At 43.3% G+C, this 16,460-nt stretch overlaps 1 pseudogene; it reads right to left on the reverse strand.

Moving 5' to 3' along the window:
- Positions 1–1,565: 1,565 nt before the first annotated feature.
- LOC133046467 (ribose-phosphate pyrophosphokinase 1-like) overlaps positions 1,566–16,460 on the reverse strand; it is a 53,830-nt pseudogene continuing 38,935 nt past the window's right edge.

Consider the following 16,460-nt stretch of genomic DNA (forward strand, 5'->3'; position numbering starts at 1 on the left):
TCTCCAAGATCTCCCAAGTGCTTGTTTATGGTTTATTGAACTAGTCTCGATTCCTAAGTCGATAGTCACTTTGTCTTTTTAAACCTCTTCTTGTAAAGCGGCTCTTGAAGCCTACACATAATTACAAACTGTTCTTTGTGATCTCTAGGCACTTCATATCATTATCAATGGTGTGAAGTGTTCTGAAAGGCTTGCAGAGACAATTTCCTGGCAGTCCAGTGGTTAAGACTACATGCTGTCACTGCTGAGGGCACAGGTTCAATCCCTGGTCAGGGAACTAAGATTCCACAAGCTGTGTGCTGTGGCCAGAGAAAGGCTTGCAGAGAAGTTATTTGATGACTCTTCTTCCTCATGAGGGAGGGGAATTTTGCTGAACGCTCAAGAGTGCTGTGATGGCTTATGTTTCAGCCCCATCCTGGCATCCTAATGGCCTTTACCCACCCCAAGAGAACTAGATATTCTTTCTGAATTGCTACACTCAAGACTCCAGAGACCACCACAGCAACTACACTCCATCTTGGTCTGCTCCCACAGTACTCTGGGCTGTTTAGGGAAATTAACTATTAGTGAAAAAAGTTACCAGATTTACATAAAACATTAAAACAATTTTTTAATGTTTCAGAGGTTTTCTTTAAAAAATCAGATGAGTTAATGACTCTCAAAATACTAGACCTTTTATTCCTTCACAATCAGACAGAGAACTTTCGTTAGTTTCTTCTACAAGACAGTAACATCAAGTTTCTTAAACAGAACTCTCAGATCATTTGAGAGGCCAAATAGATCCAAGGAAGGAAGATGATAATTAGACAGTTAAATAATCAAAAGGCGCTGCAGCACCACCTAAAACCTACTTCCATGGTGGTAGTAAGCTAAGGAAGATTAAGCCACAGTGAAATAATTTCATGTTAGTGTTCCAGATTATAGAGCAGAAACTGGGTTTGCTTTCCAGAAGACTATGGCACAGGGGTTACTTGGGACCAAGATATTCAGCCAGGAAAAGAAGGTCAGACCAAATAGGGCTGCTCCAGCCTTACAGGGATTTAACAGCCAGAGCTGGGTTCAGGCTGCCCCAGGCTCTTGCTGTCATTTAGTGCAGACTTTAGAGAACTTGTCTCATGTTGGGGTGTGGGGGCTGAAGCATTCACATGCAAAGTAGTCTGAGCTTCCCCAAACACATTTACACACCCTACAACAAGCTTTCCAAAGTCTCACATCTTGTAGCAGCTGAGCTATAGTTAAAGCTGCAAGGCTCACAGGATCAAAGAAGCCAGGAAGAGACAAAGCAAGTAAAATATCCCAGAAGCTAATCTCAATCTAGCTTTCTCCAATGTTTTGGGTTGGCTGAAGAGTTCATTCAAGTTTTCCCATAAGATGTTATGGAACAACCCAAACAAAATTTTTGGTCAATCCAATAGGAGAAATGCTCATATAACTGATATGGAATGTAGAAAGCTACACAGAAACAAGCTGGGTCTTCTGCTGGATTTTTCATCAAATACCAAAGGAAAACAAGGGGTGGAGTTCACTTTATTTATTTATTTATTTTTTAATACTCAGAAGTTATTCTATTGTAAAGGGATATGGCTGAACAGATAGGAGACAGATTCCCCACTGTGAATTCTCCTGATAGCTTCTGCAAGGATCATGGAGACAGGGATCACCTGTATTTTGACGCAATGCTTCATCTTATCCTCCAGAGGTATGGTGTTGGTGACTTCTACTGCTTCAAAGTGTGCGTTGTTAATGTGAGAAATGGCTGGACCAGAAAAGATTCCATGAGTCAGCACAGCATAAACAAAACTCCAGGGGAGAAGTTTGTCAGCTGAGTGGCAGATTGTACCACAGGTGTCAGCCATGTCATCCACGAGGAGAGCCACCCAGGCCTTCACGTCGCCCACCAGCACCGTGCAGTCCCCTTCGGTGGCCTTCCTCCATTCTCTGTGAATCAAAGCAAAGTCCATATTCCACCAGTCTGAGGTGAAAGTCACTCTCTTAGCTCCTCCAGCATCAGGTGAGACAGTCATGGAGTTCCTCCACTTAGATGTCTTCTCCCTTATCCACCTGAGGACGGCTGACTCTGCAAATAAATTTTCCACTGGAATCAAAAATTTGAGGAGCATGCAGGTCCCTGGTGATACTATGACCCTTGCCTACTACAGAGATCATTTTGCCACAAGCTTGGCTAAGATTGGAGCCCAGCTCTTAGCCTTCTTGTTCTTCCAGACATAAGTGGGAAGTACAGGCTGACTGCAGTAACCCAGCTGGCTGAAGCAATCTTTGCAGGCATTATTCGTAATCAAAAGTTCCATGCAATTAACTTGATTTCACCACAGCCACTCTGAACAATGTAGACATCCTTTCCACACACTCTTTCACCGATTTCCACACAGGTCTGGTTGCTGAATTTCACAGTCACCGCCTTGCCCAGCTCCAGGCCCAGGGGGGCAGCAGTCTTCTGGGATAGGTCCTGATGGGAGCTGCTGAAGATTTTGATATTTGGTTTCTTGGCCAACTGCCCTAGGCCCTCTTTGCTTAGTGATCACTCCCGCTGCTGAGACCCGAATCAAGTTGGCCCAGAGTCTCAGTACTAGGCACTTTAAGTTGCTACTTTGTCATCTTCCATTCCCGCCCTGTGTTCAACTCTAAACTGCCCCAGTATTAGACAAATTAAGACTGTCCAATCTACTTCCTAAACACCTCTCAGAAACATTCCCTCTTCTGGACTCTCAAAATCTCTTCCTTAGTTCAAGTCTCACCATTTTCCATCAGTATCATGATGACATCCTCTCACTCAATAAGCTGTCTGGGTCTTACTCCACTCTGCTGAAATTATCTTTCTTAAAAGTAAATATGATCACATTACTTTTCCTAAAATCTCCATCAGTTTCCCAATTGTCTCCAAGGAATATTCCAACAGCACTGTACCATGCTCAGGGTTCTCCTGGCCTGGTCCAGTCTCCTCAGTCCTCTTGTCTTTCTCCTGCCTTCTTGCCCTGAAAACTCATCACACTCCTCTCTGTTCCATCCACCTACCCAGTTCTCCCAGCCTCCAGGCCCAGGCACAGGCTGTACCTTCCTCCCTGGGGTCCTCATCCCTCCCATCCTTCCCCCTCCCCCAGTGCTACCTGAAAACCTTCTAGATGAGCCCATCCCCCAAGTCCTGCTCAACTTCCACTGGCCCTTTGGTAAGACTTGCATGTGGCTATATCCTCTTAGAAAGGCAACTTACAAAATTAACCATGCATATATACTTAGAGTCTACTTCTGGAAATTGTTCTGTATTACCTATGCAGTCCTCACACAAGTGCTCAAAGATATTCATTGAATTATTTGTTATAGCAGCAAAAAACAAAATATAAATAAATAAATAAAAAGGGGGATAACCATTCTGTCAATAGGCAGCTGATTATGTATAAGCAATTAATCGTAAATTGTTACGATCAACACATCCTGATATAACATGGTCCTCAAGCTGTATACTTAAGTAAAACAGTATAATATGCTGTGGAGATGTTTATTATGTGACACCTGTACTGATTTTGCAGGTAGACCCTACCAACAGCTTCCCTGGTGCTCAGCTGGTAAAGAATCAGCCTGCAATGTGGGAGACATGGGTTCAATCCCTGGGTTGGGAAGATGCCCTGGAGAAGGAAACAGCTACCCACTCCAGACCCTACAAAATGTGGGGCCTCTTTCGGGAGTTTCCCGAGAGGGAAACTCGGGGATTGGAAAGAACACTTACTTTTACTCTAAACTATTTTGGAACTGTTTGTTTTTTTCTGTTTGCATGTTTTTCTTATATAAAAAAAATAATAATAAAGTACAAGTGAGATCTGATAAACATTGTACAGGCATCAACTTCTCTGAGAAGCTTGCCTTAATGCCCCAGGGTAGACTGAATCACTTCTCAGTCTGAACCTTATACATCCGTCTATTGGTAAGTACTTTACCCCAACCAAGACTAGTATCTGGGCTCTTTCACTCCAAACCCAGGACCCCCTAAGAATTCTGTGTCTGCTTCATTCCTGTGCTTGCAGCAGCCAACCTGGGCCTAGGCCTGGCATTTAGTGCTTGACATTGGAGTGATCTGAGTTCTTAAGCTCTTACTGGGTGGGGGAAAAAATGACAGAAAACCTGTTTCCTGCACTCTGGTTGCTGGCAGCCTTGACCCAGAGGAAAATACAGATAATTCGAATCCTAGACATGGGAAACAGAAGGCATTGCTATAGGCCAAACATCCAATTAATAATAGCGATATAAGAGCAGACTGAGAGCGGTGACTTAGGACAAGAATCCTCTGTACATTATTGACCCTTTAGAGGGTCATAGAGTGAACACAGGGGTTTCTGGAGACCTCAGCTCTGCGGTTAAATTTGAAAGCAACAATAGTGATTAAGCTTAGAGTAATTAATGCTGGTCACGTGCCAGGCAATACTAAGAATGTACTTGCCCATCTTGTTTAATCCCCAGAATTACCCTAATAAAGTTATTATCCTCAGTTTGCAGTTGAGCGAACTGCTGAGAGGTTATAGAATGAGGAATCATTTATAGAAACGATAAGCAGCTGAGCTGGGCAAGGAAGACAGGTCTGGTTTGCTCAAGTGTCCGCTCTCAACCACTTCTAACACAGAAGGACATGTGCCCAAGAAAACAGCAACTTTGCAACAGCCTTCTGAGTCATCTTTTCCTGTTACTCTCGCTGGACAGATAAGAACACTGAACTCGACAAGGAGAGAGTGACTCAGACAGGTGATATGGTGAAGGCAACCCATCACCCCACAGCAAATTCGGCAGGACAGAGGGAGTTTAAAATCCACTCATGAGTTCCCATTGCACTTACAGTGAAATCAGACCTCAGAATCAAAAGCAACATAATTTGCTGTTCCTGTATTTAAAAAATACTAAGTTTGGTTAGACATTCCTGTCCACGTTTAAGCAACACTGAGCATCAGCAAAGATAACTTAGCTATGTGCTCTAAAAAAAGACTTGCTGATGGAAGAGAAATTTGTGAACCAATTGAAATAACTTAGGTAGGAAGACGAACAACAAGACTCACTATAAGGCCTTCTTTCCAGTGTGTTCACAAATTCAAGGCATAAACAAGTCCACATTGTAAACTCTGCTTAATCCCAGCTAATTCTTTGCCTGGTAAAATCAGCCTTAAAACCATCAAACCCAGGCCCTAAGACTCTCTAAATACCCTGCCCAAACCTCCACCTTCTGGGATATCATTAAAACTCTTGTCAAGGTTGTGCTCTCATTTATTGCAGTAGGTCTAGTAAACAGCTATGCTTGATCAGTGTGCTTTCTGATTTATTTGGGGATTCCATGGTGGTTTTTCCAGGAATGTAAAGTTGTATGCCTTCTAACCTCTAGTTGGCGTATCTCTCCGTTGCTCTTTGAACTTCAGCCACAGAGGCCCTTGGTCAGTTCTTTGATCCTACCATGCTTCCTCTGACCACAGGGCCTTTGCACTGACCACTCCTTTTCTCTTAAATGTTCTCATCCACCTTCTTTACCTGGTTAACACCTAAACTTCTTTCAGATCACCTTATTTGTCATTTCTCCAGGAAGGCCTTCCCTCCCTATAAATAAGGCAGACCTCCTTGTTATTTTTTCCTACAGGCACTTACCTTTGCTTTTTAGCACTTACCCCTGTTGCCATTTTACCTTTAGGTTTTGGTTATTTGATTACTGTGTCTCAATTACCCTCTAGCATGCAAGGTCCCTGTAGGTAGGCACTGTGTTTGTTTTGATCACCCACTCACAGTCCCTTGCACTTTAGCTTGAATAGGTGATCAACAGAATTCTTGGATAAATGGATGTTGCTTTTAATAAAACCTCATGGTTTTGCATATGTATCAATGAGTCTGTGTGTGTGTGTGTGTGTGTGTGTGATATGTTTGTAGCATAAAGTTAGATCAGAAGACATACAGGAATCCCAGGACATGGGAATGGTGACACCATTAGCAGCAGGGAGAAGGGGTAAGTTTAGAGGATACCTTAGTGTCTGGGTTTGGCATGGAACCTATCTGCATTGAGATCAGTTTAGTTCAGTTCAGTTCAGTCACTCAGTCATGTCTGACTCTGTGACCCCATGGACTGCAGCACGCCAGGCCTCCATGTCCATCACCAACTCCTGGAATTTACTCAAACTCATGTTCATTGAGTCAGTGATGCGATCTAACATCTCATCTTCTGTCATCCCCTTCTCCTCCACCTTCAATCTTTCCCAGAATCAGGGTCTTTTCAAGTGAGTTAATTCTTCACATCAGGTGGCCGAAGTATTAGGGTTTCAGTTTCAGCATCAGTCCTTCCGATGAATATTCAGGACTGATTTCATTTAGGGTAGACTGGTTGGATCTCCTTGTTGTCCAAGGGACTTTCAAGGGTCTTCTCCAACACCACAGTTTAAAAGCATCAATTCTTTGGTACTCAGCTTTGTTTATAATCCAACTCTCACATCCATACATGACTACTGGAAAAACCATAGCCTTGATTAGACAAAGCTTTGTTGGCAAAGTAATGTCTCTGTTTTTTAATATGTTATCTAGGTTGGTCATAACTTTTCTTCCAAGGAGCAAGGGTCTTTTAATTTCATGGTTGCAGTCACCATCCGCAGTGATTTTGGAGCCCAAAAAATAAAATCTGTCACTGTTTACATTGTTTCCCTATCTATTTGCCATGAAGTGATGGGACCAGATGCTTTGATCTTATGAATGTTGAGTTTTAAGGCAACTTTTTCACTCTCCTCTTTCACTTTCATCAAGAGGCTCTTTAGTTCTTCTCTTTCTGCCGTAAGGGTGGTGTCATTTGCATATCTGAGGTTATTGATATTTCTCCCAGCAGTCTTGATTCCAGCTTGTGCTTCTTCCAGCCCAGCGTTTCTCATGATGTACTCTGCATATAAGTTAAATAAGTAGGATGACAATATACAGCCTTGACATACTCCTTTTCCTATCTGGAACCAGTCTTTGGTTCCATGTCCAGTTCCAACTGTTGCTTCTTGACCTACATACAGATTTCTCAGGAGGCAGGTCAGGTAGTCTGGTATTCCCATTTCTTTCACAATTTTCCACAGTTTGTTGTGATCCACACAGTCAAAGTTTTTTGTATAGTCAATAAAGCAGAAATAGATGTTTTTCTGGAACTCTCTTACTTTTTCAATGATCCAACAGATGTTGGCAATTTGATTTCTGGGTCCTCTACCTTTTCTAAATCCAACTTGACAACCTAGATGTCCATCAGCAGACAAATGGATAAGAAAGCTGTGGTACATATACACAATGGAATATTACTCAGCTATTAAAAAGAATGCATTTGAATCAGTTCTTATGAGGAGGATGAAATGGGAGCCTATTATACAGAGTGAAGAAAGTCAGAAAGAAAAACACCAATATAGTATATTAACGAATATATATGGAATTTAGAAAGATGGTACCGATAACCCTATATACGAGACAGCAAAAGAGACACAGATGTAAAGAATAGTCTTTTGGACTCTATGGGAGAAGGCGAGGGTGGGATGATTTGAGAGAATAGCGCTGAAACATGTATATTATCACTGAAACAGATCGCCAGTCCAGGTTCGATGCATGAGACAGGGCGCTCAGGGCTGGTGCACTGGGATGACCCTGAGGGATGGGAGGGGGAGGGAGGTGGGAGGAGGGTTCAGGATGGGAAACACATGTGCACCCACAGCTGATTCATGTCAGTGTATGGCAAAAACCACCACAATATTGTAAAGTAACCAGTGTCCAATTAAAATAAATAATTTTTTAAAAAATACATAATAAATAAGCAATATATTTTAAAAAATAATAAATCCAACTTGAACATCTGAAAGTTCACAGTTTACATACTGTTGAAGCCTGCCTTGGAGGATTTTGAGCACTACTTTGCTAGCGTGTGAGATGAGTACAATTTTGCGGTAGTTTGAGCATTCTTTGGCATTGCCTTTCTTTGGGATTAGAATGAAAACTGATCTTTTCCAGTCCTGTGGCCACTGCTGAGTTTTCCAAATTTGCTGGTATATTGCATGCAGCACTTTCACAGCATCATCTTTCAGGATTTGAAATAGCTCAACTGGAGTTCCATCACCTCTACTAGCTTTGTTTGTAGTGATGCTTCCTAAGGCCTACTTGACTCCGCATTCCAGAATGTCTGGCTCTAGGTGAGGGATCACACCTTCGTGATTATCTGGGTCATGAAGATCTTTTTTGTATAGTTCTTCTGTGTATTCTTGCCACCTCTCCTTAGTATCTTCTACTTCTGTTAGGTCCATACCATTTCTGTCTTTTATTGTGCTCATCTTTGCATCAAAATTTCCCTTGGTATCTCTAATTTTCTTGAAGAGATCTCTAGTCTTTCCCTTTCTACTGTTTTCCTCTATTTCACCCACCCAGTGTCCAGGGATGGGCAGACAGATAACCCCTGGCCTTATGTTGAAGCATAAAATGACATTTGTTTGGTTAATTGGTTGATTGTTTTAAGACTTTACTTTCTAGAGAAGTTTTAGTTTCATAGAAAAACTGAAAGGCAAGTACAGAGAAGTCGCACATACCTCCTGCACAATCCCCCCTGTTATCAACATCCCCCATCAGGGCAATATATTTGTTTAAATCAATGAACCTACATGGATATGTTGTTATCATCCAAAGTCCAGAGTTTACCTTAGGATTCTCTCTTGCTGTTGTGCATTTTATGGGCTTTGACAAATGTACAACGACCTGTACCCATCATTATGTTGTCATACAGAGTAGTTTCACTGCCCCAGATTTCTCTGTGCTTCACCTATTCATCCCTCTTTCCATCCTCTAAACCCCCGGCAACCCCTGATCTTTTTTACTGCCTCCATAGTTTGGTCTTTTCCAGAATGCCACATAGCTGGAAACCTATAGTATGTAGCTTTTTTCTGATTGGCTGGTTTTTTGGTTTTTGTTATTTTACTTAGAAATTTGCATCCAGGGATCCTCCAGGCCTTTTCATAGGTTGATAGCTCATTTGCTTTTAGTGCTGAATAATATTCTTCTGTCTGGATATGCCACAGTTTATTTCCCTACTCACCTACTCAGGGATATCTCAGGTGCTTTCAGAGGCACATAGGTTTTAACTATATGTCTAACTGGCTTCTTGGCTGAAAACCTTTCTCTTATCCTTTAAGTTGGAAACACTAAAACTAATTCATTGTAAATATATATATATACTATTAAAAAACAAAGGAAGCAATTCATTTTGTTTTTACAACTTTATTGAGGTGTAACTGATAGCTAATAAACTACATATTTTAAAAATACAGCATGGCAAGTTTTGACATAGGTATGCATCTGTGAAGCTGCAAATATCAAGATAATGAATACATCCACCTCCCCCCAAATTTCTTCATATTCTTTTATAATCCATCCCTTCCCTTCCTCCTCCAAACACAATCACTGCTCTGGTTTTTGCCACCATGTTAGTTTGCATTTGTATTGCAATTTTTTAGTTAGTATTTTATAGAACTCTTCTTGTCCTACATTGAAGGGAAAAAAAAAAGTGTGATAGAAAGCAGCAAGCGTAACCTGAGGTATTGCTTCTTTTGGCAGCAATAAGACAACCCACTGGCTTCTCCTGAGGGTACTTAAGCCCAGGATGCAGGGGAAAGGGAGTGGGGGGGATGCAGAGGGCCAGCCAAGGGAACCGTACTGATTTCTGTGAGCAAGTAATCCCTTGGAAAATAAGGACCCAAGAAGTTAAGCCAGACCCTGGACTCAATGAACTCTCCTGTGCCCAAAAGGGTACCACAGTTACTTAGAAAATTCTGAGTTTGATTTATTTTCAAATCCTAGGTTGGTAACTCAGACAGTAAAGGATCTGCCCACAACGCAGGAGACTCAGGTTTGATCCCTGGGTTGGGAAGATCCCCTGGAGAAGGGAATGGCAACCCACTCCAGTATTCTTGCCTGGAGAATATCATGGACAGAGGAGCCTGGCGGGCCATAGTCCATGGGATTGCAAAGAGTCGGACACAACTGAGTAACTAGCTAACACACAATTGACTTGAAGGAATGAAAGAAGGTGTAGAAGAATGACCAATAAAGATGAAGTGGAACTGACACTTCTAGAATGGGCCTTTCCTAGGTCCATTTTTAATTTAACAATAATTAACCTTGCATTTCATTTCAAAAGCTCACTAAGAATTTAGAGAGGGAGGCTTATCCTAAAATTACTTTGGCAACTGGCAGCAGAGTAATTTGCAGGCAGTTTAAGACTGTATATTTGCATGGTGCTCACAGGGGAAAAAATAAGGTACTGATGGTTGACACACTTCCTTGGAGAAGGCTGTTCAAACTCAGTCCTTTCCAAGCACTTCTCAGGAGCCTTCAGACCCCAAAGATGAGTCACACTCTGCCATGTGCCCACTGGATTTGTAACTAGGGTCCCCTTAAAAAAAATACTCACTGACAATCTAGAGGGGTGGGAAAGGGTGAGAGGTGGGAGGGAGGTTAAATAGAGAGGGGACACCGGTGTACCTGTGACTAACTCATGCTGATGCACGGCAGAGGCCAACACAACACTGGGAAGCAATTTTCCTTCAATTAAAAATAAATAAGTTTGGGGGGGAAAATATGCACAGTGTCCATACACTTGCATATGTCTCAGTGTTCCCTGTAAGGAAACATCCCTCTGTGCTTCAGAAGAATAAGCAATTCTTCACCAAAAGATAAGAGCACCAACTGGGCAGAACATTTTCTAACTTTGGACCTATTAATAGCAGTAACTGTAATAAGAACCAATGTGAGGACTTATGAGCAGGCGTTCTGCTGAGCCCTTTTACTTGCATTGTGTTGTTAAGTCCTTACAATGATCCTAAAAGATGAAAACAAGTATAATCCATGTTTTGTAGAAGAGAAAGCAAAGCTCTGTGAATTGAAGTGACCTGTCTGAAGTCTCCTACCGTGTGTGGAGAAGCTGGATTTTAAAGCTGGGTTTATTCGCTGATGGGCTTCCATGGTGGCTCAGTGGTAAAGAATCCACCCACCACTGCAGGAGTCTGATCCCTGATCCAGGAAGACCCCACACGCATTGGAGTAACTCAGCCCATTGGCCACAGCTATTGAACCTGTGCCCTAGAGCTCGGGAACCGCAACTACTGAGCCCACATGCAGCAATTACTGAAACTTGGTGCCCTTGAGCCTATGCTCCTCGACAAAAGAAGCCACTGCAGTAAGAAGCCTGCGCAATGCAATGAAGAGTAGCCCCTGTTTGCTACAACTAGAGGAAAGCCCATGCAGCAACAAGGACCCAACACAGCCAAAATCAATCAATATATAAAATTATTTTTTAAAAAACTCATCTCCCAATGCAGGAAATGTAAGAAACCTAGCTGGGTTCGAAAGCTGGCTGGTTCGATCGCTGAGTCAGGAAGATCCCCTGGAGAAGGGCATGGCAACCCACTCCAACATTCTTGCCTGAAGAATCCAATGGACAGAGGAATCTGGCGGGCTACAGTCCATAGGGTCGCAAAGAGTCGGGCGTGATTGCACTGACTTAGCACGCACAGCACACGTTTGCTGATATGTAACCTTGAAGATATTTTTCTCCATTGATTGAAACATGTGTGGAGCAGATACTGTCAGTGTCCCAAAAAAATGCACCCAGTGCTGTTCAGAACTGCCTCACAGGCTCACCCCACACACACCCTCCCTCTCCCTTATGTGCCTGTTTCTGCCCATGGCCGGGACTTAGAGGCCTGTCCCCTTGCCTTTGAGCAGGATAACCTCCGCAGTATAATTCACACTCCAGTCTTCTTCTTCAGACCCAGCTAGACTTTTCTGGAAATCACATCTTTGCTGATCTTTCCCTACCCATCCTGCTTCCCTTGCTCCTGCCCTGGTTTTGGGAGAGATCACATCCTCAGGCCATCAGCTGCACAAGGAGCCTCCTCTCCAGCTCTGCTTCTAAGGCACCGACCTAAGACAAAGTTTCTCAGTGAAGGGTGAAGGGAAGTTTGCTTCTCGGGAAAAACCTCTTCTCTCTGCCCCAGCTGGGGCTCAGAAGTCGTAGGGGCCCTATGGATGGTGACAAGGTGAGTTTATAGGGTGCAGTCCAGTAGGGTCATCACCAAGGGTGGAGGCAGGCTCCAGGCTCAGATCTCAGTTCTTGGAGTAAAGAGAGGTTGTTGCTGCACGTAGCACTCACCTCACAGAGATGGGATAAACATGACAAGGATGAACACTGCCGCATAGAACTCACTGGGTAAATGGAAGGTGTATTCAGGAATTTTAGTGAAGGAAAGAGTGCTTCCTTCCCCTCCCCTTCCTATCTTAATCTTAAGTATTGAGCAGAATCATTAAAACATTACTCTTAACTTGGACAAAATAACATGATGTTAACAGATGCTAACTGACCTTTTTTGCCTCCAACACCTAAAGTTGGGCTGATGGGCTCCAATCAGGGAAAGCCTGAAATCAGACTTTTGACTACAGCCCATTATCTATTGCCCAACTACAAAATGCCTCAGGAGGTGGGGTATTTCTGAGATTGATCTGGAAGATCCCAGGTCCTGGATCTGGGAATCTTTGGGATTCTCATGACAAGTCTATGAACATGCTCATCCAGTCAACCCATCTTTCAGTTCAGTTCAGTCGCTCAGTCGTGTCTCTTTGTGACCTCATGGACTGCAACACACCAGGCTTCCCTATCCATCACCAACTCCCAGAGCTTGCTCAAACTCATGTGCATCAAGTTGTTGATGCCATCCAACCATCTTATCCTCTGTTATCCCCTTCTCCTCCTGCCTTCAATCGTTCCCAACATCAAGGTCTTTTCCAGTGAGTCAGTTCTTCACATCAGGTAGCCAAAGTATTGGAGTTTCAGCTTCAGCATCCTTTCAATGAATATTCAAAACTGATTTCCTTTAGGATTGACTGGTTTGATCTCCTTGCAATCCAAGGGACTCTCAAGAGTCTTCTCCAAAGCCACAGTTCAAATGCATCAATTCTTCTTTACTATCACTGAAATTCCAAACCACCCTTAGAACCATCTCTTCTTCCCCATCCTCAGGCTCAGCATGCAAATGCATTCAAGCTAGATTCAACGCCATGTCTCAGTTATGGGTAAAGTGTCATTCCTTCATGAATTCAATTAATGGACACTTCTCCAGGTCTACTCTGTGCCAATCTCTAGATTCTGGGGATACAGGGTGAACAAAATGGAACCCACAGCTCACAGGCAAGTGAGGGAGTTCATATTTGAGCTGCATAAAAGTGTTGGTTTTCCGTCTGTACATATGGTTCTCTCCACCTCCCCTTGTTTCTGTCTGAACTATCCTCACCCTTCAAGTACGTGCTCATTTATCACTGCTTCCTCCTCAAAGCTGCCTCTGACCTGCTTCTGACCCCCACCAACTGGTAACCCTTCACTTAATGTCCAGAGTCCCTTGTTCTTCCCTTTTCATAGCCTTTATTGCATGCAGGGTGTTAAGGTGATGTGTTTATAGATAGTGAGCTCCTTGAGGGCAGAGATCATGCCCTTCATTCACCTACTTGTTCATCCCTCTCTTCATTCTTTGAGGAGCCAGGCATGTGCTAGATGCTAGGGTTTGCAGTGGTTCTTTGCAGACTAGCTCCCATCCTGTTCCCACAGCCCTCGTTCCACAGGGGAAGGCAGGTGAAAGTAACTCATCTTCAGATCCCCAAACTCTAGCAGAAGCCCTGATGACAAGGGGTTCCTTGTTAAGTCCATAAAGTGAATGAATGAGAAGTTCAGGAATTGTTTTTCTTTCAGGAGAGGATTGTGGCGAAGGGGGCTAAAGTTATGAGAGAATGTTTTGAGAGGGGGCTAAAGTTATACAGAGAATGAAATGAACACAAGTAGAAATCTGACAATTGTCTGACCAGATCCAAAGTTCCCTGAAGGAGTGATGCCTCTTTGGTTTTAGCTGCATAAACTAGGGGTCTGAAACTCAGTCACTTACGGGGCCCCAGAAAGACATATGCACATGCAACTTGTTTCAGGTACAAGATCATGGTCCTGTACTGCCCATTTTTGGAGGCTGCGCTCAGCAGGAGAGTGGATCCCAGTTGACATGAAACTCCCTTTCTCAGCTACTTTATTTCTTTTCCTGTAGAAATGTGGACCATGTCTCTTCCAATTTCTTAACAGAAGCCAAAAATTTACAAAAATTTCCCAAATCTTTGGCTCCAATCCAACCTTCAGACTTTCACTACACAGCTGTTTTAAAGAGTCAGACCAAAATAGTCTGTAGACAATCACTTGCAACTTTGAGAACTAATTCACCCCCAAATCAAAAATCCCACTTAAGGAGACTTCTTTGTAGTTAATGCTTCTTGCCTGAATAAACTCAGAGGGAAAAAGGAAAAACAACTACCAGAAAAAACAAAAACAAAAAACAGAAACAGGGGGAACTGGACAAGGCTCAGAAACTGAGTTCTTTTGAACAGGATGTTCTTAGCAAGACCTCCCCACCCCCACCTTGTAAAAGCCCCAGGTTTGAGGTATGGGGCTGAGGTTTAGAGGGAGGATCAGGCCTGGCATCAATGATCTCCCCAGATGGCCAACTCAAAGTCATTAGAGCAAGGGCAGTCCTTCTGTTTTTGCTACAGGTCGTTTCAATGAAGAGGAGCCTGCCAGGGTGCAATTGGAGAGCTTCCTCATCAGAGGGCTGGACAGTATTAATTTACACAGGCCCACAAACAGGCCAGGCACTCTCCATCCTATTGGGTTACATGCAAAGCACAAATAAACTTCCTGGGCTGACTAATAGAGGAAATTGGGAAGGAAGGAACAATCTATCAATTATCAATAAGCAGCTAGCAGGAACTCGACAAATTAAGCAGTTAACACTGGTAATAGAGATGAAAAGAAAACTATAGGATTAAAAAAATTTCCTCCAAGGTGCAACAGATAAAAGAAATAGGCTGCTTTGCTTGCAACCACAATAATGCTCCAGATCAAGTAAAAGAGAAGAGGAACAGAGGAAAGAATTGTGCCATGGGTATTTTGCCTTTCTGCAAGCATCTGTATATACCACCTGGGGAAATGGCCTTCCATCTGAGAAGCTGCCATAAGCTGGAAAGCATGGTGTAGCATTTTCCAGACTACAAGGGTGGGGTGATGGTGGCTGCTTTTAGGTGGGATTGATTCAGTGACTCAGGAACACCAAATGAAAACATGGTCCTTTCTCAATTCTATCTCAGTTTGGTGGTGCTACTGCCCTTGACCACCTTCTTGACCCTGCAGATGTTGCTCATTGACAAGAGGACACGAGTTCACAGCCTTCCGCAGGCAGCCGGAGCCAGCTAGAAGGTCAGACTTTTATATCATCCTTGTGAGCTTCCCGGGTGGCTCATACGGTAAGGAATCTGCCTGCAATGCAGGAGACCCAGGCTCAACCCCTGGGTCGGGAAGATCCCCTGGAGAAGGAAATGGCTACCCACTCTAGTATTCTTGCCTGGAGAATTACATGGATAGACGAACCTGGCAGATTCATGGGGTTGCAAAGAGTTGGACATGACTAAGTGACTTTGGTTTGTGGTATTTATTTTTCTAATTACCTTGTTCATATCCCAAGTGTCACTGCATGCCCATTGAGTAGCCATCTGCAGGCTTCTGGAATAGATTTAGCTGTCTTCTTAAAAGTGAAGTGATTTTTTTAAATTATAGTGAGGAAATCATAATACCTAGTTACAGGGAAAGGATCATGAGATGTTGAATCCCCTACCAACTCATGCAACTCTTGGAAATGGCTTTGGATTTTCCACTAGGTCTATCATTATATGAAGGACTGACATTACTCATCTCCAAGGACCAACCAGAAGGACCAGATATGAATTAAATGCATTATTTCATGAAGCTTTTCCAATTCCTTTGTGACATACATGGTACTCTGGGGGACCCGTTTTAGAAATGAGGAAACTGAAGCACAGAAAAGCTAACTAATTTGCCCAAGGATGCGCAGACATGAAAACGTGGAACCTAAATTGTTCCCTGGGCCTGAGTGACTCAGAACACAAGAAGCAGGATGATCTGGCTGTCTTCTGAGTCAGCCAACATGTTTATCAATCTCAAGGATCTTCTGAAGATTCAGTGAGAGAAAGCCCAGGGCTCAGCGTCTTGCTCTGCAGCATGTATTCCATCAATTCCCACCTCCCTTTACACTGAACAGGGCTAGAGGAGACTTTCAAGGTCATGGTCTCAACTTCTGCATTTTATTGAGCTTCCCAGATAGGATTACGGGACTTCCCAGGGTCTTGCAGCAAGTTGCAGTGAAGTTGGCACTTTGGATTCAGTTCCTAGCTCCAACCGGATGTTCTCCACCATTCCTCCAGGACAGGACACCCACTAGCCTTCTTGGTGGTATCTGGTTATATGTCCCAAGGTTAACAGACTACTCTCAGTGCTTCGGAAGACACAAGTCAGACCCCAGTCCCCTCTGACCTTATCATTCAACAGCTAT

This window comes from Dama dama, chromosome 25 (assembly GCF_033118175.1).
Source record: "Dama dama isolate Ldn47 chromosome 25, ASM3311817v1, whole genome shotgun sequence".
Classification (NCBI taxonomy): domain Eukaryota; kingdom Metazoa; phylum Chordata; class Mammalia; order Artiodactyla; family Cervidae; genus Dama; species Dama dama.